The sequence below is a fragment of the Gopherus flavomarginatus genome, unplaced genomic scaffold, assembly GCF_025201925.1.
Source record: "Gopherus flavomarginatus isolate rGopFla2 unplaced genomic scaffold, rGopFla2.mat.asm mat_scaffold_46_arrow_ctg1, whole genome shotgun sequence".
Classification (NCBI taxonomy): Eukaryota; Metazoa; Chordata; order Testudines; family Testudinidae; genus Gopherus; species Gopherus flavomarginatus.
Window position 1 is genome coordinate 1,792,037 of NW_026115095.1, and position 24,163 is coordinate 1,816,199.

Genomic DNA, 24,163 nt, shown 5'->3' on the forward strand with positions numbered 1-24,163 from the left:
GATGGGGTCAGGATCCGCATTGGTGGGGTCCCTGGAGCTGGGGACAGGGTCCCCACGGGTTGGGCCCCTGGTGCTGGCGTCAGGACCCAGACGGGTTGGGCCTCTGGAGCTCGGGTGAGGGCCCGCACGGGTTGGACCTCTGGAGCTGGGGTATGGGCCCCCACGGGTTGGGCCCTTGAGGCTGAGTCAGGGCCCCCACGAGTTCAGCACCTGGAGCTGGGGTCAGCGCCCGCACGGGTTGGGCCGGTGGATCTGGAGTGATGACCACCACCGGTTGGGGCCCTGGAGCTGGGGTCAGGGCCCCCACGGGTTGGGCCCCTGGAGCTGGGGTCAGGGTGCGCACGGGTTGCACCCGTGGAGCTGGAGTCAGGGCCCGCACGGGTTGGGCCCGTGGACCTGGGGTCAGGGCCCAAGCGGGTTGGGCCTCTGGAGATGGGGTCAGGGCCCCCACAGGTTGGGCAACTGGAGCTGTGGTCAGGGCCCAGCACGGGTTTGGCCCCTGGTCCTGGCGTCAGGACCCACACGGGTTGGGCCCCTGGAGCTAGGGTGAGGGCTCGCACGGATTGGGCCCCTGGAGTTGGGGTTAGGGCCCCCACCGGTGGGGCCTCTGGAGCTGGGGTCAGGGCCCGCATGGGAGGGGATCTGGAACTAGGGTTAGGGCTCGCACAGGTTGGGACACTGGAGCTGGGGTCATGGTCCCCACTGGTTGGGCCCCTGGAGCTGGAGTCAGGGCCCCCACGGGTGGGGCCTCTGGAGCTCGGGTCAGGGTCACCACGGGTTGGGTGCCTAGAGCTGCAGTCAGGGCCAACACGGGTTGGGCCCCTGGAGCTGGTGTATGGGACCCCACGGCTGTGGCCCCTGGAGCTGGGGTCATGGCCAACACGGGTGGGGGTCGTGGAGCTGGGGTCAGCGTCCCCGCGGGTTGGGTCCCTGGAGCTGGGGTCTGGGCCCCAACGGGTTGGGCCTCTGGAACTGGGGTCAGGACCCGCACGCGTAGGGCCTCTGGAACTGGGGTTAGGGCCCGTATGGGTTGGGCCACTGGAGCTCAGGTCATGTCCCCCACGGTTTGGGCCTCTGGAGCTGGAGACAGAGCCCCCACGGGTTGGGCCCCTGGAGCTGGGGTCAGGGCCCCTATGGGTGGAGCCCATGGAGCTGGGGTCACAGCCCCAAGGGTCGGGCCACTGGAGCTGGGGTCAGGGCCCGCATGGGTTCGTCCCCCAGAGCTGAGGTAAGGGCCCCCATGGGTTCGGCCCCTGGAGGTGAGGTAAGGGCCAACACGGGTTGGGCCCCTTGAGCTTGGGTCAGGGTCACCACAGGTTGGGCGCGTGGAGCTGGGGTCAGGGCCAACACGGGTTGGGCCCCTGGAGCTGGGGTCAGGGACCCAACGGGTGTGGCCCCTTGAGCTGGGTTCATGACCAACACGGGTGGGGGCCCTGGAGCTGGGGTCAGGGTCCCCGCGGGTTGGAACCCTAGAGCTGGGGTCAGGGCCCGTACGCGATGGGCCCCTGGACCTGGGGTAAGGGCCGGAACGGGTCGGAACCCTGTAGCTGGGGTCATGGCCCTCACGGGTGGGGTCCATGGAGCTGGGGACAGGGCCCCCACAGGTTGGAACCCTGGAGCTGGGGTCAGGACCCGCACTGCTGGGGCCCCTGGAGCTGGGGTCAGGGTCTGCATGGGTTGGGCCCCTAGAGCTGGGGTCAGGGCCCCCACGGGTGGGGCCCCAGAGCTGAGATCCGGGCCTGCACGGGTAGGGCCCCTGGAGCTGGGGTCAGGGCTGCCATGGGAGGGGCCCCTGGAGCTGGGGTTAGGACCCGCACGGGTTGGGGCTCTGGAGCTGGGATCAAGGCCCTCATGGATTGGGCACCTGGAGCTGGGGTTAGGACCCGGACGGATGGGGCCTCTGGAACTGGGGTTAGGGCCCGCACGGGTTGGGCCACTGGAGCTCAGGTCATGGCCCCCACGGGTTGGGCCCCTCGAGCTGGGGACAGGGCCGGCACGATTGGGGCCCCTGGAGCTGGGGTCAGGGCCCTCACGGGTTGGGCCGGTAGAGTTGCGGTCAGGGCGCGCACGGGTTAGGCCCCTGGAGCTGGCGTGAGGACTCCCACGTGTTGAGCCCCTAGAGCTGTGGTCAGGGCCCACACGGGTTGGGCCCCTGGAGCTGGGGTTAGGGCCGCACGTGTTGGGCCTCTGGAGCTGCGGTTAGGGTCCCAACGGGTTGGGCCCCTGTTGCAGGGGTCAGGCTCCGTAGGGGTTGGGCCTGTGGAGTTAAGGTCAGGGCCCCTACGGTTTGGGGCCCTGGAGCTGGTGTCAAGGCCCCCACGGGTTGGGCGCCTGGAGGTGGGGTCAGGGCCCCCACGGGTTGGGTGCTCTGGAGCTGGGGTCAGGACCCGCACGAGTTGGGCCTCTGGAGCTGGGGTCAGGGCCCAAACGGGTGGGGCCCCAGGGGTTGGGGTCAGGGTCCGCATGGGTGGGGCCCGTAGATCTAGGGTTAGAGCCCCTACGTTTTGCGCCCCTGGAGCTGGGGTCAGGTTCCGCACAGGTTGGGAGCCTGGAGCTGGGGTCATTGTCACCACTGGTGAGGCCCCTGGAGCTGGGGCCAGGGTCCCTACGGGTTGGGCCCTTGGATCTGGGGTCAAAGCCCCCACGGGTTGGGCTTCTGGAGCTGGGGTCAGGGCCCGCAGGGGTTGGGCCCCTGGAGCTGGGGTCAGGGCCCCCACGGGTTGGGCCCCTGGAACTGGGGTCAGAGCCCCCACGGATTGGGCCCCTGGATCTGGGGTTACGGCCCGCACGGGTTGGGGCCCTGAAACTGAGGACAGGGCCCGCACGGGTTTGGACCCTGGAGCTGGGGTCAGGGCCTCCTCGGGCTGGGCCCCTGGAGGTGGGGTCAGGGCCCGCTCGGGTTGGGCCCTTGGAGCTGGGGTTAGAGCCCCTAAGTGTGGGGCCCATGTAGCTGGGGTCAGGGCCCCCACGGGTTGAGCCCCTGGAGCTGGGGTCAGGGCCCGCACGGTTGGGCCCCTGGAGATGGGGTCAAGGCCCGCAGGGGTTGGGCTCTTGAGGGTAGGGTCAGGGCCCCACGAGTTCAGCTCCTGGAGCTGGTGTCAGGACCCGCACGGGTTGGGCCCCTGGAGCTGTGGTCAGGGCCCCTACGGGTAGGGCCCCTGTAGCTGGGGTCAGGGCCCGCATGATTGGGGGCCCTGGAGCAGGGGTCAGATCCCGCATGGGCTGGACCCCTGGAGCTGAGGTCGGTGCCCCCACGGGTGGGGCTCCTGGAGCTGGGGTCATGGCCTGCATGGGTGGGTCCTCTGGAGCTGGGGTCAGGACCCGCACGGGTTGGGGCTCTGGAGCTGGGTTCAGGACCCCATGGATTGGGCACCTGGATCTGGGGTCAGGGCCCCCACGGGTTGGGCCCCTGGAGCTGGGGTCAGGGCCCGCACGAATGGGGCTCCTAGAGCTGGGGTCAGGGCCCACACGGGTGTGGCCCCTGGAGCTGGGGTAAGGGCCCAACGGGTTGGGCCCTTGAGGCTGGGGTCAGGGCCCCCACGAGTTCGGCGCCTGGAGCTGTGGTCAGGGTCCCCACGGGGGGGCCCCTGGAACTGTGGTCAGGGCCCCCACAGGTTGGGCCCCTTTTGCTGGGGTCAGGGCCCCCATGGGTGGAGCCCGTGGAGCTGGGGTCAGGGCCCCTACGTGTTGAGCCTCTGGAGCTGGGGTCTGGGCCCACACGGGTGGGGCCTCTGGAGCTGGGGTCAGGGTCCGCACGGGTTGAGCCCCTGGAGCTGGGGTCAGTGCACCCATGGGTGGGGCCCCTGTAGCTCGGGTCAGGGCCCCTACGGGGTGGGCCTCTGGAACTGGGGTCAAGGTCACAACGGGTGGGGCCCCTGCAGCTGGGGTCAGAACCCGCACTGGTTTGGGCCCTGGAGCTGGGGTTAGGGCCCCCACGGTTTGGGTCCCTGGAGGTGGGGTCAGGGCCCATACGGGTTGGGCCACTGGTGCTGGGGTCAGGGCCCCCTCGGGTTGGGCCCCTAGAGCTGGGGTCTCAGCCCGCACGGGTAGAGCCCCTGGAGCTGGTTTCAGGACCCCCACGGATGTGGCCCCTGGAGCTGGGGTCAGTGCCCCCACGGGTTGGGCCCTTGAGTCTGGGGTCAGGGCCCCCACGAGTTCGGCGCCTGGAGCTGGGGTCAGGGCCCTCACGGGTGGGGCCCCTGGAGCTGTGTTCAGGGTCCCCACGCGGTTGGGCCCCTGGAGCTGGGGTCAGGGCCCCCATGGGTTGGGCCCCTGGAGCTTGGGTCAGGGCCCCCATGGGTTGGGCCCCTGGAGCTTGGGTCAGGGCCTCCACAGGTTGGGCCGCTGGAGCTTGGGTCAAGGCCCGCATAGGCTGGGCCCCTGGAGCTGGGGTCCTTGCCCCCACGGGCTCAGCCGCTGGTGCTGGGGTCAGCGCCCGCAGGGGTTGGGCCCCTGGAGCTGGGGTCAGGACCACCACGAGTTGGGCCCCTGAAGCTGGGTTTGAGCCCCCACGGGTTGGGTTCCTCCATCTGGGGTCAGGAACTGCATGGGTTGAGCCCCTGGAGCTGGGGTCAGGGACAGCATGGGTGGGGCCCCTTGAGCTTAGGTCAGGGCCACCACCGGTGGGGTCCGTGGAGCTGGGGTCGGGTCCCGCACAAGTGGGGCCCCTGGAGCTGGGGTGAGGGCCGCTACGTGTGGGTCCCCTTGTCAGGGACTCTACCCCAGATGGCAAAGTTCGTTGTCTGACCGGGAGAGAGACAGGCAACACCAGCAAGGTCCGATCAAAAGCTCTTTATTGACAAGTGCACGCATCAATAGAGAGCAGCTCGTCTCCAGAGAGAACCAGCCTGCTCTTTACATCTTAGTATAAGCCTATATAGACAGTTCCGTCGCGTCATAAATTATTCACTGGAGCAACCCACCCCCTTCTTCTAACAACTAGAAACTAGACACCTTTAGTATACATGCATGCCTAAAGTTAGAAATGTAGGGGAGTTAAAAACAAACAAAGAACAAAACCAGGGAGCGAAAACAAGGAGGCTGAGAAACTAGGACTCTTATCAGTTCTTCGAAGGAGCTGCCCGGACACAGCACATCTGGTACTAGGCCAGGAATGCAGCTTCTCTCTTATCTCACTTTTTCCCAGCGCCTGTGAGACATGCTGCTGCTTCTCAGTGTTTTCCACTCAGGGATTACCCACAAACCTCTGTTAGCCTGACTTTGGTCAGGTTGGCATACCTGGTTTTGTCTGCTATATCTTTTTTCAGGCCTAACACCCTGGAGCTGCGGTTAGGCCCCCACGGGTTTGGCCCTTGGACCTGGGGTCAGGGCCCGCACGGGTGGGACCCCTGGAGCTGGGGTCAGGGTCCCCACGGGTTGGGCCCTTGTTGCTGGGGTCACAGCCTGCATGGGTTGGGCCTCTGGAGCTGGGGTAAGGGTGCCCATGGGTGTGGCCCCTGGAGCTGGGGTCAGGGCCCCCACGAGTTCGGCGCCTGGAGCTGGGGTCAGGGCCTGTACGAGTTGGGCTGGTGGAGTTGGGTGAGGACCCCCAGGGGATGGGCCCCTGGAGCTGGGGTCAGGGCCCCCACGGGTTGGGCTCCTGGAGCTGGGGTCAGGGCCCGCACGGGTTGGGCCCCTGGAGATGTGGTCAGTGCCCCCACAGGTTGGGCAACTGGAGCTGTGGTCAGGGCCCCCACGGGTTGGGCCCCTGGTGATGGCCTCAGGGCCCCCACGGGTGGGGTCTCTGGAGCTGGGGTTACGGCCCGCACGGTTATGGCCTCTGGAGCTGGGGTTACGGCCCGCACGGGTTGGGCCCCTGGAGCTGGGGTCAGGGCCCCCACGGGGGGGGTCTCTGGAGCTGGGGTCAGGGCCCCCATGGGCGGGGCAGCAGGAGCTGGGGTCAGGGCCTGCACGGGTGGGGCCTCTGAAGCTGGGGTTAGGGCCCGCACGGGTTGGGCCACTGGAGCTGGAGTCATGGCCCCCACGTGTTTGGCCCCTGGAGCTGGGGTCAGGGCCCCCACGGGTGGGGCCGCAGGAGCTGGGGTCAGGACCCGCATATGTTGGGCCCATGGAACTGGGGTCAGGTCCCCACGGGTTGGGCCCCTGGAGCTGGGGTCAGGGCCTGCACGATTGGGGCCCCTGGAGTAGGGGTCAAGCCCCGCACTGGTTGGGCCCCTGGAGCTGGGGTAAGAGCCCCCATGGATTCGGACCCTGGAGCTGGGGTCAGGGCCCCCATGGGTTAGGCCCCTGGAACTGTGGTCAGGGCCCGCCCGGGTTAGGCCCCTGGAGCTGGGGTCAGGGTCCCCACGGGTTAAGCCCCTGGAGCTGGGGTCAAGGTCCCCACGGTTTGGGCCCCTGGAGCTGTGGTCAGGGCCCGCACAGGTTAGGCCCTTGGAGCTGGGGTCAGGGCCCCCACGGGTGAGGCCCCTGGAGCTGGGGTCAGTGCCCGCATGGGTTAGGCCCCTGGAACTGGGGTCAGGGCTCCCATTGGTTGAGCTTCTGGAGCTGTGGTCAGGACCCGTATGGGTTAGGGCCCTGGAGCTGGGGTCAGAGCCCACACGGTGGGGCCCCTGGAGCAGGGGTCAGGCCCTGCACTGGTTGGGCCCCTGGAGCTGGGGTCAGGGCCCCTACGGGTTGGGCCCCTGTGTTGGTGTCACTCTGGCATAACCCTAAGTAAGTCGGGAGGGTAGAAGGCCACAAGGGTATGGAGCCTTCCTGGTTTTAGGCCTCAGCAGACAAGAGTCCCTCCATGTCTGAACTTTAATCGACCTAAAAGGCCAGGTGTAACAGCCGTTATCAGTTGCAACAGTTCTAACTGGTCTAAACAGAAATAATGAGGCCTGTGCACCTTTAGTAGAAGGACAAGATAACTTGCAGAAGGAAAACTTACTAACGAGCTGCCGCGGCCAAGATTACTTAATGCACCTGCGCTTACGTAATTGCTACGGGGGGAGGAGGGGGAGATAGAAGAAAGAGAAAAAAAATTATAAAAAGGAAAAAGCCGCTTGTGTAGGGGGCTGGATCTGAGACATGTCAAGTCTCCCAGCACCGCTTTGAGATCTCAAATAAACTTTGCTTGCTTCTCCACCCTGGTGTGTTTATTGGCGCTACGCACTCTGGGCAACGAACCACTGTTGCTTGCCTCCGGCACCCTCTGTGCCTGCGACAGTTTTGGCGTCCCTGAGTGGGCTCGAGGCTAAAATTAGCCTTGCCTGGATCCCTCCTGGAGGTCAACAGATCGCGGTGATGACCGACGCCCAGTGCACAGTGGTGGCTTCACCGGGGTCCTCGGCAGAGACGCGGTGTGAGCGACCCCAGAGGGCACTACGGTGCAACGCGCTTGAGTAGTGGAGAAGCAGTTGAGGGCGACGGTGAGGAACCGGTCCCTTGGATAAGGTAGGAACAGTCCAGTGGTCTGGATTTTTGCCTGTTATGACCTGGGGACGCCCAGTGTCACCCTAGGATATGGGGCAGGGACAGAGTACAGGCAGGGCACGGTGTACACCCTTAGAATGCATTCTAGCGAATTGGGAAGTGCTTGGATCAGATCCACTAACTAAAAGCAAACTAAAAAGTTCTGTATAGTAGACTGGCCTCAATATCAACTAGAGGACCAGAAAGGTGGCCACCGGAAGGATCACTTAATTATAACATGATCCTCCAATTACTCCTGTTTTGTCAGCAAATGGGTAGCTTCTGAAGCTGTTTGTATGGAGAGCTCTTGTAAAAATACCCCACTGTAGCTCCTGTTCTTCCCGCTGTCTGGCAGAGTGCAAGGATTCAAAAGCAGGTTAGGGATAGTGCAGGGACAAAGGAGGGACCTGTCTAGAAAGGGGAGACCCTATGTCCTAGTGCACTCTCTCCCTGTTGTAGCTAAAAAGCAAAATCAGATGCAGAGTGGTACTGGGGGCCAGTGTGAGTGACTGTTACCGGAAGACGCCCAGAGTACCCTGTGAAGCAAAAGCTCGTGACCAGGACTACTCTAACGCAAGCCTGGTAACTAGTGGATCTTTAGGAGGTCCGACCCATGGTGGGCTGACTTGGCCTGGCATTGTCCGGTGAGGAAGCTACCTCGGTCTAGGAGTGCGTGTACCCATCTTCCCTCCCCCTTTCCTTTCCGTGTGGGCTACTGACAGTCTGATCATCTCACTGGATGCAATCAGAGTAAGCGGCGCCGTCTCCCAGAGACTAGCTGACGCTCTTTGCTGAAGGGAGGTGTAGGAGGGTCGTGGCCATCCTCGTTAGCCTCTCCTGTGTGAGTACCCTGTAGGGAAAAATCCTTAGTTTATGAGCCGCTAGCGCGGACAGGGCACCCTCCCTGTGTGTGTAAGTGGAAAATGGGTGAGGGACAGTCTAAACATTCCATCTTACCCCCTAAGGGTACCCCAGCATATTACATGTACGTACATTATGGTTCAACAACCTGCAGGTATTTAGAGAATTGGAATATTTACACGCGTGAAAATCTGTCTAAACATGCTCACTAGAAAGTACTTCAATTTAGATAAGATCATACATCTAACAGGAGCGTTTAATCACCAAAAAGCCTCTGACAGTGTGAGCAATTTGTCTATTGAGGAAAGGAACAGGTTAATTTGAAATTCAGCTTGGCCTAAAGATAAAGAGAAAGTTGCTCTGCATTCAAGGTCAAGAATCAACGCAGACTATGCTAAGTACAAAGAAAAACTGCTTTCGGCCCCAGCTGGCTGTGAAAAAAAGATATATAGACAGAGGCAAACCAAAGGCAATACAAGTTACAGAACTGAGATTACATTTGCAAAGCTTAACTGTCCAGTAAGATCCAACAGTGTGCCTTCGTGGCGCTGGAGTCGGTGTAGCTTGGAGACACCAAAGAAGCCACAGGCAGCCGACCTGGACTGGAATCTCTGAAAAAGACGCCACAGGAGATTCCAGGGTGTAAGAGAACAGCCCTCCCAAAAGCAGAAGCATGTTGGAAATTCTGGACAAGCTGTATACAGGATAATCTCCTGTCCACCTCCCCCCCTTCTCTGAAAATTATACACAGAAGTGACCAGTCTGGACGTACGTGTGTGAGTATGAAAGGGGCTTCGGGCTTGGGGCATTAATATTTTCCTGAGTGATGTGCGAGCGTTCCCAACACTCTCCGTTGTTGTTTTATTATTTTATTAATGAAGCTTTAAAATTCAGTTATATGGTGTGTTTTCTTTATCTTCCCCCAATGATCCTGTAGTGTCAGCCTGATCACCTGACACAAGGGATAGATTGGTAACAGAAATTTGTCACAGTTTGGTGAGCAATTAAGAAGGGGGGAGCCCTGCAGAATTTACACCATCTATTTGTTTTACCCTTGTTATTTTGTGTTTGCTTTGCTTGGTACTGTTGGTGTTATATGTTGAGAATTGCATGAGTAAAAGTGAGTCCTAATAGGATAAGGAAACACTATCTGGTTTTGGTTCTGTTCTGTTTAACCGGTTACTGTTGTTTTTCTGCTCTGTTCATTTGGACGTTAGGAGTGTGGGCGGAACTGAACCTCTCGTTCGTAATTCTTCCGAGTGGAAGCCATGTGCGCGAGAAAGCTCTGAGGTCGAATTGAGATCCTTCTGTCCCGTCCCCTGTAGCGGTCAGTGTATAGAAGTGGGAAAGTCTGGCTTAGACTGTCATTCCCTCTGCTCTCTGTGTAATTCTCTTTTCTGTTTAAGTGTCAAACAGATAAATGAGTCTCTGGGTAAACCCTCTAAGAATAGTCCTTCAAATTATATGTTAAGTAACTGGCCTTTGCCTAATGGGCCATGTGTTTTTGTCCAGGTGACAAGCCTCATGAAGGAGGACTTGGGAGTCTTGTAAGTAAGAATGTTTAAGGGAAGAGACCAGGAAGGGTGGGGGCTAGTTGAAAAGCCCACCCTCGTAGCTAAATTGGTAGTGGAAAAAGTTGGTGCTCATGGAAGGGACGGTTCAGCGAGAAAAGCAGGATTGGGCCCAGGCAGGCAGGCAGGCAACAGAGAGAGAGATTGGAAAGCAGGTTGGAAAACTTTAAGGGTGTAGTGGAAGGAAGGAGTCAGTAAGTTCAAGCATGGAGATTTCAAATACCTAGGACTTACTTGGAATGGTGATTTGAGTTGATAAAAGTGGCTGTTGGGAGACAAGCAAGTGATTTAAGGGAGAGTGAGAAGTTAACTCTGTAGTTGCTGGAGGGAACAGCAGTTGAATTTTGTGAAAATGCTAAAGAAAAAAAAGGTTTTTGGTGTCTGTGAAATGTTTGTAAACAAATTCAGGCAAAGAAATTATTGGATTGCAATCATTTGGTTTGGCTATGAACAATATAGTTAAATTAGCTGAAAAATGTATACAGTGTTATGTAATTGAAAACCTGGGCTGCTTATGAAACAAATACAAGAAAATATGGGGTAATTCCTCTGTTTTTGCCTGAAGTCAACAAGGGTATTTGTATATTTCAAGTGATGATTGTCTGCCCAGAAAGGGTGGGTAGACCTCTTGTTTTTTTTTGTCTTTCAGATAATCAGAGAAAACTGATGCCAGCTGAACAGCATTCAACATACCATGCATTTCCTGGCACAATAGAAATTATGTTTTGTGTTCTATGTTCTGTCTTGTGGTGTTTGTCTTGTGGCCGGAATTTTTGTGTTTAATATTTTTATAAAATAGTCTAGTTTAAAATCAAACAAAGGTTAAATTAAAATGCAGATACTTGTTTTGTTCAACTTGAAATACAAAGTGTTTGAATAAATCAGAAGAATGTAATATACTAAAGTCTAATGCATTTCCTTAAGTAAGGAAAAGACACTTCATTGGCCAAGTTGTTAATTGCAAAAATTGTTGTTAAAATTTGCATACCAACAGTCTTTGAAAGCAAAGACATGAAATGTTAACCCACTCCCCATATTGTACATGGGATCTTTCTGGCTACCTCAGATTTCTAGCCAGAGGGCTTGGGATGGTGGAAGGCTATTGGACTAGAGGTTGAATTGAATGAACTCCTCAAAGTGGGTGTGCTTGTCCTGGCTTGTTGCTCCAAAGCTCTGTAATAAGGTTATTTTAGTAAAAGGGTGTGTGTGGCATATATTAAATAATAAGACTAATGTACTGTATAATGACAATGTTTATGTCTTCATTGTTGGGGAAAAAGGTGTATGAGTAAAAAGTGAAAGTTTCCTTTGCAGGTTAAAAGAAGCCAAAAAGGGAAGAAGGACAAAGAACAAAATGAATTAACTGAAAAGAATAAAAAAAAATAGCAAGCTCAGGCTATAGATAAGACACTGACTCCATTCAAGGACACTGCTCACAGTTAAGACTTGGCTAACAACCAGGAAAAGGAGGGCTTGAATTTGCCCATGCAGCTATGAGATTTGCAAAACATTGCCAGGCACTAACGAAATGTGTTAAGTTTCTTTTCTCACAGGTAAAGAAGCGCTACCCAAAGACCCTAGCAGCCCTGCCACTCCTTGGAACCAGGAGATGGGATTGATGTAAAGGTCCACCAACGAAAGACTGCCTTGGCTCCATGCTGGAAAGGCCCTTAAGTCCTGATGACTACAAACACCGCTGTGAAGTGCCAAAGACTGACTGCTTGGACCCAAGATTCTCACTGCAAAAAGACCCACTCCACATCGGGAGAATTCTCCTACTGATGATTAGCCTATTTCACCTTCTAGCTCCACTGTGCCTTTTGGACAGCAGGGAAAAAGTACAAGGTGACGTGCTAGTAACCTCTCCCTTATCCACTGACAGATCTACTGTGCCTTTGAATTTTTCTAGAAGAATCAAAACCATTACAGGGTTATGTGCTAGTAACCTCTGCCCTGTAGGATGTTGCATCACGACTGTTTTGGGAAAGAGGAAAGAACACTCACTCCACTGAAATTGCCAAAGTCCAGGAATTCCTGACTAGAAAGGACATTAAGAACTGACCCTGGTGAAGAAACAAAGAATTATACACTGGTGGGAGGACATTTGTGGGATCCATGTTTGGGAAAGTGGTATTGAATGGATTTTGGGGTTTATTCTACAGGCTGCGCCCTGTGTTTTGGATAAATCCCTCAGCATATATAGCTCTCTCTAATTAGATTTTAAAAAACAAGTACCCAAAAAGTTTGTTCTGCTACTAGAGATTTTACCCATATTGAAACCATTCCAATGACTAATAATGTATGCTCTTAATGGGAATGCCTTTTGACAGTACCTGAGAATAGTTAAATAACAGGTGTATTATAGTACTACACCAAGAAAGGATGGTATTGAATATAACTGAGGCTTGGAAGGCATTGCAGTGGGATCTATTACGTTTAGGAATTCGGGATTTCCTGAATGACCAGCTGATAGCCATTCGGAGTGATCTTGAGTACCCAAGACTTGGCCCACTGCCCTTACAGATGCATCAGGAATACCATCTGATTTGTGATCATGGAGACATACTTGGACACTTCCTGGGTGGAAGTGTGGCTTCCCAGGGCGGGGTGTGCGCCCTTATAGGGGATGAATACTGTACTTATGTCCCAGAAAGCGCACAGGATATTAACAAGCACATCCTGTCAGCCAAACAGGCTTTTGAACAGTGGAAGGCCCAGGAAAGGAAACCCACTATTTCTGATTCCCTCTGGGGCTGGTTACCCAGCCTGGGGGAGGACAAGGGGGAGGCACTGCTCGCCTCCTGCTCACTGGTGTGGTGTTGTGTATTGTTACTCTTCTCTTGCTTGCTTGCTATAAAGCACTCCAGCTCCCTAGAGCTTAATCAGATGTTATCCTTTAAAATGTGAGAACATTCAGCCAAAAGTTTGTTGAGTATTCTCAAAGGAGGGAGTTGTTGGTGTCACTCTGGCATAACCCTAAGTAAGTCGGGAGGGTAGAAGGCCACAAGGGTATGGAGCCTTCCTGGTTTTAGGCCTCAGCAGACAAGAGTCCCTCCATGTTTGAACTTTAATCGACCTAAAAGGCCAGGTGTAACAGCCGTTATCAGTTGCAACAGTTCTAACTGGTCTAAAGCAGAAATAATGAGGCCTGTGCACCTTTAGTAGAAGGACAAGATAACTTGCAGAAGGAAAACTTACTAACGAGCTGCCGCGGCCAAGATTACTTAATGCACCTGCGCTTACGTAATTGCTACGGGGGGAGGAGGGGGAGAAAGAAGAAAGAGAAAAAAAATTATAAAAAGGAAAAAGCCGCTTGTGTAGGGGGCTGGATCTGAGACATGTCAAGTCTCCCAGCACCGCTTTGAGATCTCAAATAAACTTTGCTTGCTTCTCCACCCTGGTGTGTTTATTGGCGCTACGCACTCTGGGCAACAAACCACTGTTGCTTGCCTCCGGCACCCTCTGTGCCTGCAAAACCTGGAGCTGGGGTTAGGGCCCGCACGAGTTAGGCCCCTGGAGCTGGGGTAATGGCCCCCACGGGTGTGGCCCCTGGAGCTGGGGTCAGGGCCCCCACGAGTTTGGCACCTGGAGCTGGGGTCAGGGACACCATAGGTTCGGCTCCTGGAGCTGGGGTCCGGGCCCCCACGGGTTCGACCCTTGAGGCTGGGGTCAGGGCCCCCACGAGTTCGGCACCTGGAGCTGGGGTCAGGGCTCCCACGGGTTGGGCCCCTGGAGCAGGGGTAAGGGCCTGCACGATTGGGGCCCCTGGAGCTGGGGAAAGAGCCCCCACCGGTTGGGACCCTGGAGCTGGGGTCAGGGGCTTCACGCGCTGGGCCCCTGGAGCTGGGGTCAGGACCCACATGGGTTGGGCCCCTGGAGATGGGGTCAGGGCCAGCATATGTTGGGCCCTTGAGGCTGGGGTCAGGGCCACCACGAGTTCGGCCCCAGGAGCTGGGTGACGGTCCGCACAGGTTGGGCGTCTGGAACTGGGGCCAGGCCCCGCACGAGTTACGACCCTGGGGATGGGGTCAGGGCCACCACGGGTTGGGCCCCTGGAGCTCGGGTCAAGGGATGCACGGGTTGGGCCACTGGAGCTGTGGTCAGGACACGAAAGGGTTCGGCCCCTGCAGATGGGGTCAGGGCTCCCACGTTTTGGGCAGCTGGAGCTGGGGTCAGGGCCCCTATGGGTTGGGCCCCTGGAGCTGGGGTCAGGGCCCGCAGGTTTTGGGCACCTGTAGCTGGGGTCAGGACCCCCATGGGTTGGGCCTCTGGAGCTGCTGTCAGGGCCCGCACGGGTTAGGCCCCTGGAGCTGGGGTCAGGGCCCCCACGGGTTGCTCCCCTGGTGCAGGAGTTAGGCCCGCACGGGTTGGGCCCCTGGAGCTGGGGTCAGGGCGCCCAAGGATTGGGCCCCTGGAGCTGCGGTCAGGGCCCCCACGGGTTTGGGCCCTGGAGCTGGGGTCAGGGTGCCTACGGGTTGGGCCCCTGGAGCTGGGGTCAGGACCCACACGGGTTGGGCATCTGGAGCTGGGGTCAGGGCCCCTACAGGTTCGGTTTCCGGAGCTTGGGACAGGGCCTGCACGGGATGGGCACCTGGAGCTGGGGTCAGGGCCTGCACGGGTTGGGGCTTTGAGGCTGGGGTCACGGCCCGCAAGAGTTCGGCGCATGGAGCTGGGGTCAGGGCCCCCAAGGGTTTGGGCCCTGGAGCTGGGGTCAGGGCGCCTACGGGTTGGGCCCTTGGAGCTGGGGTCAGGACCCACACGGGTTGGGCATCTGGAGCTGGGGTCAGGGCCCCCACAGGTTGGGTTTCTGGAGCTGGGGTCAGGGCTCGCACGGTTTGGGCCCCTGGAGCTGGGGTAACGGCCCGCATGGGTGGGGTCCCTGGAGCTGGGGTCAGGGTCCCCACAGGTTGGGCCCTGGAGCTGGGGTCAGGACCCCCACGGGTTGGGACCCTGGAGCTGGGATCTGGGTCAGCACGGTTGGGGCCCCTGGAGCAGGGGTCAGGGCCAACACGGGTGGGGCCCCTGGATCTGGGGTCAGAGCCCGCACGGGTTGGGTCCCTGGAGCTGGGGTCAGGGCCCCTACGGGTGCGGCCCCTGGAGTTGGGGTCAAGACCTGCACGAGTTGGGCCCCTGGAGCTGGGGTCATGGCCCCCACGGGTTGGGCCCCTGGATCTGAAGACAGGGCCCCCACGGGTTGGGCCCATGGAGCTGGGGTCAGGGGCCCCACGGGTTGGGCCCCTGGAGCTGGGGTCCGGGCCAACATGGGTGGGGCCCCTGGAGCTGAGGTCAGGGACCCCACGGGTTGGGCCCCTGGAGCTGGGGTCAGTGCCAACACGGGTGGGGCCCCTCGAGCTGGGATCAGGGCCCCCATGGGTGGGGCCCCTGGAGCTGGGGTCACAGCCCGCACGGGTTGGGCCCCTGGAGCTGGGGTCAGGGCCCCCACGGTTGTGGCCCCTGGAGCTGCGGTCAGGGCCCCATGGGTTGAGCACCTGAAGGTGTGGTCAGGTCCCCCACGGTTTGGGGCCCTGGAGCTGGAGTCAAGGCCCCAACGGGTTGGGCCCTTGGAGGTGGGGTCAGGGCACGCGCGGGTTGGGCCCCTGCAGCTCGGGTCAGAGCCCCCACGGGTGGGGCCGCAGGAGCTGGGGTCAGGGTCCACATAGGTTGGGTCTCTGGAGCTGGGGTCAGGGCCCCTACGGGTGGGGCCCATGAAGCTGGGGTCAGGGCCCCCACGGGATGGTCCCCAGGAGCTGGGGTCAGGACCAACAAGGTTGAGCCCTGGAGCTGGGGTCAGGGCCCGCACGGGTTGGGCCCCCAGAGCTGTGGTCAGGACCCCCAAGGTTGGGGCCCTGGAGCTGGGGTCAGGGTCCCCACGGGTTGGGATCCTGGAGCTGGGGTCAGGGCCCCTATGGGTTGGGCCCCTGGAGCTGGGGTCAGGGCCCGCACGCGTTGGGCCCCTGGAGCTGGGGTCAGGGCCCGCACAGGTTGGGCCCCTGGAGCTGGGGTCACGGCCCGCACAGGTAGCGCCCCTGGAGCTGAGGTCGGGGCCTCCACGGGCTGGGCCCCTGGAGCTGGGGTCAGGGCCCGCTCGGGTTGGGCCCCTGGAGCTGGGGTTAGGGCCCCTACGGGTGGGGCCCATGGAGCTGGGGTGAGGGCCCCCACGGGTTGGGCCCCGGAGCTGGGGTCAGGTCCCGCACGGGTTGGGACCCTGGAGCTGGAGTCAGGGCCCCTACGAGTGGGGCCCGTGGAGCTGGGGTCAGGGCCCGCACGGGTTGGGCCCCTGGAGCTGGGGTCAGAGCCCACCAGGGTTGGGCCCCTGGAGCTGGAGTTCGGGCCAACATGGGTTAGGCCCCTGGAGCTGGTGTCAGAATCCCCACGGGTTGGGCCCCTGGAGCTGGGGTCAGGGCCAACACAGGTGGGGCCCCTGGAGCTGGGGTCAGGGCCCCCATGGGGGTGGCCCCTGGAGCTGGGGTTAGGGCCCCACGGGTTGGGCCCTTGAGGCAGGGGTCAGGGCCCCCACGAGTTGGGCCCCTGGAGCTGGGGTAAGGGCCCGCACAGGATGGGCCACTGGAGCTGTGGTCAGGGCCCGAATGGGTTACTCCCCTGGAGATGGGGTCAGGGCCCCCACGGGTTGAGCCCCTGGAGCTTGGGTCAAGGCCCGCACCTGATGTGCCCCTGGAGCTGGAATCAAGCCCCGCACGGGTTGGGCCCCTGGAGCTCAGGTCAGGAACCGCACGGGTGGGGCCGCAGGAGCTGGGGTCAGGGTCGGCATAGGATGGGCCCCTGGAGCTGGGGTTCGGACCCGTACGGGTGGGGCCCATGGAGCTGGGGTCAGGGCCCCCACGGTTTAGGCCCCTGTAGCTGGGGTCAGGGGACGCACGGGTTGGGCCGCTGGATTTGAGGTCAGGGCCCGCAAGGTTTGGGCACCTGGAGCTGGGGTCAGGACCCCCACGGGTTAGGCCCCTGGAGCTGAGGTCAGGGCTCCCACGGGTTGGGCCCCTGGAAAAGGAGTCAGGCCTCGCACGGGTTGGACCCCTGGAGCTGGGGTCAGGGGCCCCACGGATTAGGCCCCTGGATCTGCGGTCAGGGCCCCCACGGTTTTGGGCCCTGGAGCTGGGGTCAGGGCGCCTACAGGTTGGGCCCCTGGAGCTGTGGTCAGGACCCACACGGGTTGGGCACCTGGAGCTGGGGTCATGGCGTGTACGGGTTGGGGCATTGAGGCTGGGGTCAGGGCCCCACGAGTTCGGCGCATGGAGCTGGGTTCAGGGACCACAAAGGTGGGGCCGCAGCAGATGGGGACAGGGCCGGCATAGGTTGGTCCCCAGGAGCTGGGTCAGGGCCCCTACGAGTTGGACCCATGGAGCTGGGGTCAGGGCATGCACGGGTTGGGCCCCCGAAGCTGGGGTCTGGCCCCGAAGGTTGGGCCCCTGGAGCTGTGGTCAGGGCCCGCACAGGTTGGGCGCGTGGAGCTGGAGTCAGGGCCTGCACAGGATGGGCCACTGGAGCTGGGGTCAGGGCCCGAACTGGTTGGGCCTCTAGAGCTGGGGTCAGGGCCCGCACGGGTTGCTCCCCTGGAGCTCGGGTCAGGGCCCCCACTGGTTGGGCCCCTGGAGCTGTGGTCAGGGCACGCATGGGTTGGACCTCTGAAGCTAGGGTCAGGGCCCCCACGGGTTAGGCCCCTGGAGCTGGGGTCAGGGTCCGCATGGGTTAGGCCCCTGGTGTTGGGGTCAGAGCCCCCACGGGTGAGGCCCCTGGAACTGGGGTCAGGGCCCGCACGGGTTGGGCCTCTGGAGCTGGGGTCAGGGCCCCCACGGTTTAGGCCCCTGGAGCTGCGGTCAAGGCCCGCACGGGTTAGGCCCCTGGTGTTGGGGTCAGAGCCCCCACGGGTGAGGCCCCTTGAGGTGGGGTCAGGGCCCGCACGGGTTGGGCCCCTGGAGCTGGGTTCAGGGTTCCCATGGGTTGAGCCTTAGAGGCTGGGGTCACGGCCCCTACGAGTTCGGCGCCTGTAGCTGGGGTCACGGCCCGTACGGGTTGGGTCCCTGGAGCTTGGGTCAGAGCCCGCACAGGTTGGGCCCCTGGATCTGGGGTCAGGGCCCCCATGGAGGTGGCCCCTGGAGCTGGGGTCAGGGCCCCCACGGGTTGGGCCCCTGGAGCTGGGGTCAGGGCCCGCACAGGTTTGGCTTGGGGAGCTGGAATCAGGGCCCACACAGGATGGGCCACTGGAGCTGTGGTCAGGGCCCAAATGGGTTGGGCCTCTGGAGATGGGGTCAGGACCCCCATGGGTTGGGAAACTGGAACTGGGCTCAGGGCCCCCACGGGTTCGGCCCCTGGAGCTGGGGTCAGGGCCTCCATGGGTTGGGGCCCTGGAGCTGGAATCAAGCCCCGCACGGGTTGGGCCCCTGGAGCTGGAGTCAGGAACCGCACGAGTGGGGCCGCAGGAGCTGGGGTCAGGGTCAGCATAGGTTGGGCCCCTGGAGCTGGGGTTTGGACCCGTACGGGTGGGGCCCATGGAGCTGGGGTCAGGACCCCCACGGTTTAGGCCCCTGTAGCTGGGGTCAGGGGACGCACGGGTTGGGCCGCTGGAGCTGAGGTCAGGGCCCGCAAGGTTTGGGCACCTGGAGCTGGGGTGAGGACCCCCACGGGTTAGGCCCCTGGAGCTGAGGTCAGGGCCCCCACGGGTTGGGCCCCTGGAGCAGGAGTCAGGCCTCGCACGGGTTGGGCCCCTGGAGCTGGGGTCAGGGCCCCCACGGATTGGGCCCCTGGAGCTGCGGTCAGGGCCCCCACGGGTTGGGGCCCTGGAGCTGGGGTCAGGGCGCCTAAGGGTTGGGCCCCTGGAGCTGTGGTCAGGACTCACAGGGGTTGGGCATCTGGAGCTGGGGTAAGGGCCCCCCCCCCGGGTTGGGTTTCTGGAGCTGGGGACAGGGCCCGCACGGGATGGGCACCTGGAGCTGGGGTCATGGCGTGTATGGGTTGGGGCATTGAGGCTGGGGTCAGGGCCCCACGAGTTCGGCGCATGGAGCTGGGGTCAGGGAACACAAGGGTGGGGCCGCATCAGCTGGGGACAGGGCCGGCATAGGTTGGGCCGCTGGAACCGGGTCAGGGCCCCTACGGGTTGGACCCATGAAGCTGGGGTCAAGGTCTGCACGGGTTGGACCCCTGGAGCTGGGGTTAGGGTCACATGGGTTGGGTCCCGGAGCTGGGGTCAGGGCCCTCCATGGGTTGAGTCCCTGGAGCTGAGGTCAGGGCCTGCACGGGGTATGCTTCTGGAGCTGTGGTCAGGTCCCCCACGGGGTGGGCCTCTGGACCTGGGGTCAGGGCCGGCAGGGGTTGGGCCCCTTGAGCGGGGGTCAGGGCCCCACGGGTTTCACCCCTTGAGCTGGGGTCAGGGCCCCACAGGCTTGGCCGCTGGAGCTGGGGTCAGGGCCCTCACGGGGTGGGCCCATGGAGCTGGGGTCAGGGCCCCACCGGATTGGTCCCCTGGATCTGGGATTAGGCCCCGCACGGGCTGGGCCCCTGGAGCTGGGGTCCTTGCCCCTACGGGCTCAGCCGCTGGTGCTGGGGTCAGGGCCCGCACGGGCTGGGCCCTTGGAGCTGGGGTTAGAGAGCGCAAGGGTTGGCCCCTGGAGCTGCGGTCGGGGTCCGCACAGGTGGAGCTCCTGGAGCTGGGGTGAGGGCTCCCACAGGTTGGGCCCCTGGAGCTGGGGTCCGGGCTCCCACGTGTTGGGCCTCTGGAGCTAGGGTCAGGCCCCGCAAGGGTTGGGCCTCTGGAGCTGGGGTTATGGCCTCGACGGGTTTGGCCCCTGTAGCTGGGGTCAGGGCCCTCCCGGGTTGGGCCCCTGGAGCTGGGATTAGGGCTCCCACGGGTGGGGCCCCTGGAGCTGGGGTCAGGGCCCGCATGGGTTGCGACACTGTAGCTGGGTTCAGGCTCTGCACGGGTTGGGACCCTAGAGCTGGGGTCAGGGCCCCCACGTGTTGGGCCTCTGGAGCTAGGGTTAGGCCCCGCACGGGTTGGGACCCTGGAGCTGGGGTCAGGGCCCCTACGGGTTGGGCCCCTGGAGCTTGGGTTTGGCCTCTGGAGCTGGGGTCCTTGCCCCCACGGGCTCAGCTGCTGGTGCTGGGGTCAGGGCCCGCACGGGTTGGGCCCTTGGAGCTGGGGTCATGACCTCGACGGGTTTGGCCCCTGTAGCTGGGGTCAGGGCCCGCACGGGTTGGGCCCCTGGAGATGGGATTAGGGCCCCAACGGGCTGGGCCCCTGGAGTTGGGGTCAGGGCCCCCACGGGTTGGGCCACTGGAGCTTGGGTCAAGGTCCGCACGGGCTGGGCCTCTGGAGCTGGGGTCCTTGCTCCCACGGGCTGAACCGCTGGAGCTGGGGTGGGGGCCCGTACAGATGGGGCTCCTGGAGCTGGGGTCAGGGCTCCCACGGGTGGGGCTCCTGTAGCTGGGGTCATGGCCCGCATGTGTTTGGCCACTGGAGCTGGGGTCAGAGACCCCACGGGTGGGGCTCCTGTAACTCGGGTCAGGGCTCGCACGTGTGGGGCCCCTGGAGCTGGGGTCAAGGGACGCACGGGTTGGGACCCTGGAGCTGGGATCAGGGCCCCAACGGGTTGGGCCCCTGGAGCTGGGGTCAGGGTTCCCCACGGGTTGGGTCTCTGTAGCTGGGGTCAGGGCCCGCATGGGCTGGGCCCCTGGAGCTGGGGTCAGGGCCGGCACGGGTTGGGCCCCTGAAGCGGGGGTGAGGGACCTCACGCATTGGGCCTCTGGAGCTGAGGTCAGGGCCCCACGGGTTTGGCCCCTTGAACTGTGGTCAGGGCCCTCACAGGTTTGGCCCCTGGAGCTGGGGTCAGGGCCGGCACTGGGTGGGCCCCTGGATCTGGGGTCAGGGCCCCAGCGGATTGGGCCCCTGGATCTGGGGTCAAGCCTCGCACGGGTTGGGCCCCTGTAGCTGCGGTAGGGCCCCAAAGGGCTGGGCCCCTGGAGCTGGGGTGAGGGCCCCCACGGGTTGGGACACTGGAGCTTGGGTCAAGGCCCGCACCGGCTGGGTCTCTGGAGCTGGGGTCCTTGCCCCAACAGGCTGAGCCGCTGGAGCTGGGCTCGGGGCCCGCACAGATGGGGCTCCTGTAGCTGGGGTCAGAGCCCGCACGTGTGGGGTCCCTGGAGCTGGGGTCAGGGCCCCCACAGCTGAGGCCCCTGAAGCTGGGGTTAGAGCCCCCACAGGTGGGGTCCTGTAACTCCGGTCAGGGCCCGCTCGTGTGGGGCCCCTGGAGCTGGGGTCAGGGGATGCACGGTTTGGGACCCTGGCGCTGCGGTCAGGGCCCCAAGGGGTTGGGCCCCTGGAGCTGGGGTCAGGGCTCCCCACGGGTTGGGTCCCTGGAGCTGGGGTCAGGGCCCGCACGGGGTGCGCCCCTGGAGGTGGGGTAAGGGCCGGCACGGGTTGGGCCCCTGGAGCGGGGGTCAGGGCCCCCACGTGTTAAGCCTCTGAAGCTGGGGACAGGGCCCCCACGGTTTTGGCCCCTGGAGCTGGGGTCAGGGCCCCAACAGGTTTGGCCTCTGGACCTGGGGTCAGGGCCCCCACGGGTTGGGCCCCTGGAGCTGGGGTCAGGACGCGCACTGATTGGGCCCCTGGAGCTGGGGTCAGGGCCCCCACAGGTTGGACCCCTGGAGCTGGGTCAGGACCCCAACGGGTTGGGCCCCTGGAGATGGGGTCAGGGCCCCCACGGATTGGGCCCCTGGAGCTGCGGTCAGGGCCCCCACGGGTTGGGGCCCTGGAGCTGGGGTCAGGGCGCCTAAGGGTTGGGCCCCTGGAGCTGTGGTCAGGACTCACAGGGGTTGGGCATCTGGAGCTGGGGTAAGGGCCCCCCCCCCGGGTTGGGTTTCTGGAGCTGGGGACAGGGCCCGCACGGGATGGGCACCTGGAGCTGGGGTCATGGCGTGTATGGGTTGGGGCATTGAGGCTGGGGTCAGGGCCCCACGAGTTCGGCGCATGGAGCTGGGGTCAGGGAACACAAGGGTGGGGCCGCATCAGCTGGGGACAGGGCCGGCATAGGTTGGGCCGCTGGAACCGGGTCAGGGCCCCTACGGGTTGGACCCATGAAGCTGGGGTCAAGGTCTGCACGGGTTGGACCCCTGGAGCTGGGGTTAGGGTCACATGGGTTGGGTCCCGGAGCTGGGGTCAGGGCCCTCCATGGGTTGAGTCCCTGGAGCTGAGGTCAGGGCCTGCACGGGGTATGCTTCTGGAGCTGTGGTCAGGTCCCCCACGGGGTGGGCCTCTGGACCTGGGGTCAGGGCCGGCAGGGGTTGGGCCCCTTGAGCGGGGGTCAGGGCCCCACGGGTTTCACCCCTTGAGCTGGGGTCAGGGCCCCACAGGCTTGGCCGCTGGAGCTGGGGTCAGGGCCCTCACGGGGTGGGCCCATGGAGCTGGGGTCAGGGCCCCACCGGATTGGTCCCCTGGATCTGGGATTAGGCCCCGCACGGGCTGGGCCCCTGGAGCTGGGGTCCTTGCCCCTACGGGCTCAGCCGCTGGTGCTGGGGTCAGGGCCCGCACGGGCTGGGCCCTTGGAGCTGGGGTTAGAGAGCGCAAGGGTTGGCCCCTGGAGCTGCGGTCGGGGTCCGCACAGGTGGAGCTCCTGGAGCTGGGGTGAGGGCTCCCACAGGTTGGGCCCCTGGAGCTGGGGTCCGGGCTCCCACGTGTTGGGCCTCTGGAGCTAGGGTCAGGCCCCGCAAGGGTTGGGCCTCTGGAGCTGGGGTTATGGCCTCGACGGGTTTGGCCCCTGTAGCTGGGGTCAGGGCCCTCCCGGGTTGGGCCCCTGGAGCTGGGATTAGGGCTCCCACGGGTGGGGCCCCTGGAGCTGGGGTCAGGGCCCGCATGGGTTGCGACACTGTAGCTGGGTTCAGGCTCTGCACGGGTTGGGACCCTAGAGCTGGGGTCAGGGCCCCCACGTGTTGGGCCTCTGGAGCTAGGGTTAGGCCCCGCACGGGTTGGGACCCTGGAGCTGGGGTCAGGGCCCCTACGGGTTGGGCCCCTGGAGCTTGGGTTTGGCCTCTGGAGCTGGGGTCCTTGCCCCCACGGGCTCAGCTGCTGGTGCTGGGGTCAGGGCCCGCACGGGTTGGGCCCTTGGAGCTGGGGTCATGACCTCGACGGGTTTGGCCCCTGTAGCTGGGGTCAGGGCCCGCACGGGTTGGGCCCCTGGAGATGGGATTAGGGCCCCAACGGGCTGGGCCCCTGGAGTTGGGGTCAGGGCCCCCACGGGTTGGGCCACTGGAGCTTGGGTCAAGGTCCGCACGGGCTGGGCCTCTGGAGCTGGGGTCCTTGCTCCCACGGGCTGAACCGCTGGAGCTGGGGTCGGGGCCCGTACAGATGGGGCTCCTGGAGCTGGGGTCAGGGCTCCCACGGGTGGGGCTCCTGTAGCTGGGGTCATGGCCCGCATGTGTTTGGCCACTGGAGCTGGGGTCAGAGACCCCACGGGTGGGGCTCCTGTAACTCGGGTCAGGGCCCGCACGTGTGGGGCCCCTGGAGCTGGGGTCAAGGGACGCACGGGTTGGGACCCTGGAGCTGGGATCAGGGCCCCAACGGGTTGGGCCCCTGGAGCTGGGGTCAGGGTTCCCCACGGGTTGGGTCTCTGTAGCTGGGGTCAGGGCCCGCATGGGCTGGGCCCCTGGAGCTGGGGTCAGGGCCGGCACGGGTTGGGCCCCTGAAGCGGGGGTGAGGGACCTCACGCATTGGGCCTCTGGAGCTGAGGTCAGGGCCCCACGGGTTTGGCCCCTTGAACTGTGGTCAGGGCCCTCACAGGTTTGGCCCCTGGAGCTGGGGTCAGGGCCGGCACTGGGTGGGCCCCTGGATCTGGGGTCAGGGCCCCAGCGGATTGGGCCCCTGGATCTGGGGTCAAGCCTCGCACGGGTTGGGCCCCTGTAGCTGCGGTAGGGCCCCAAAGGGCTGGGCCCCTGGAGCTGGGGTGAGGGCCCCCACGGGTTGGGACACTGGAGCTTGGGTCAAGGCCCGCACCGGCTGGGTCTCTGGAGCTGGGGTCCTTGCCCCAACAGGCTGAGCCGCTGGAGCTGGGCTCGGGGCCCGCACAGATGGGGCTCCTGTAGCTGGGGTCAGAGCCCGCACGTGTGGGGTCCCTGGAGCTGGGGTCAGGGCCCCCACAGCTGAGGCCCCTGAAGCTGGGGTTAGAGCCCCCACAGGTGGGGTCCTGTAACTCCGGTCAGGGCCCGCTCGTGTGGGGCCCCTGGAGCTGGGGTCAGGGGATGCACGGTTTGGGACCCTGGCGCTGCGGTCAGGGCCCCAAGGGGTTGGGCCCCTGGAGCTGGGGTCAGGGCTCCCC

At 62.9% G+C, this 24,163-nt stretch overlaps 1 long non-coding RNA gene across 2 annotated transcripts in view; it reads right to left on the bottom strand.

Moving 5' to 3' along the window:
- Positions 1–4,776: 4,776 nt before the first annotated feature.
- LOC127042504 (uncharacterized) overlaps positions 4,777–24,163 on the bottom strand; it is a 524,165-nt gene continuing 504,778 nt past the window's right edge. For both annotated transcript variants that reach the window (XR_007771959.1, XR_007771958.1), the window contains exon 2: positions 4,777–4,953. This is a non-coding gene — a long non-coding RNA (uncharacterized LOC127042504). The remainder of the gene's footprint in view (positions 4,954–24,163) is intronic.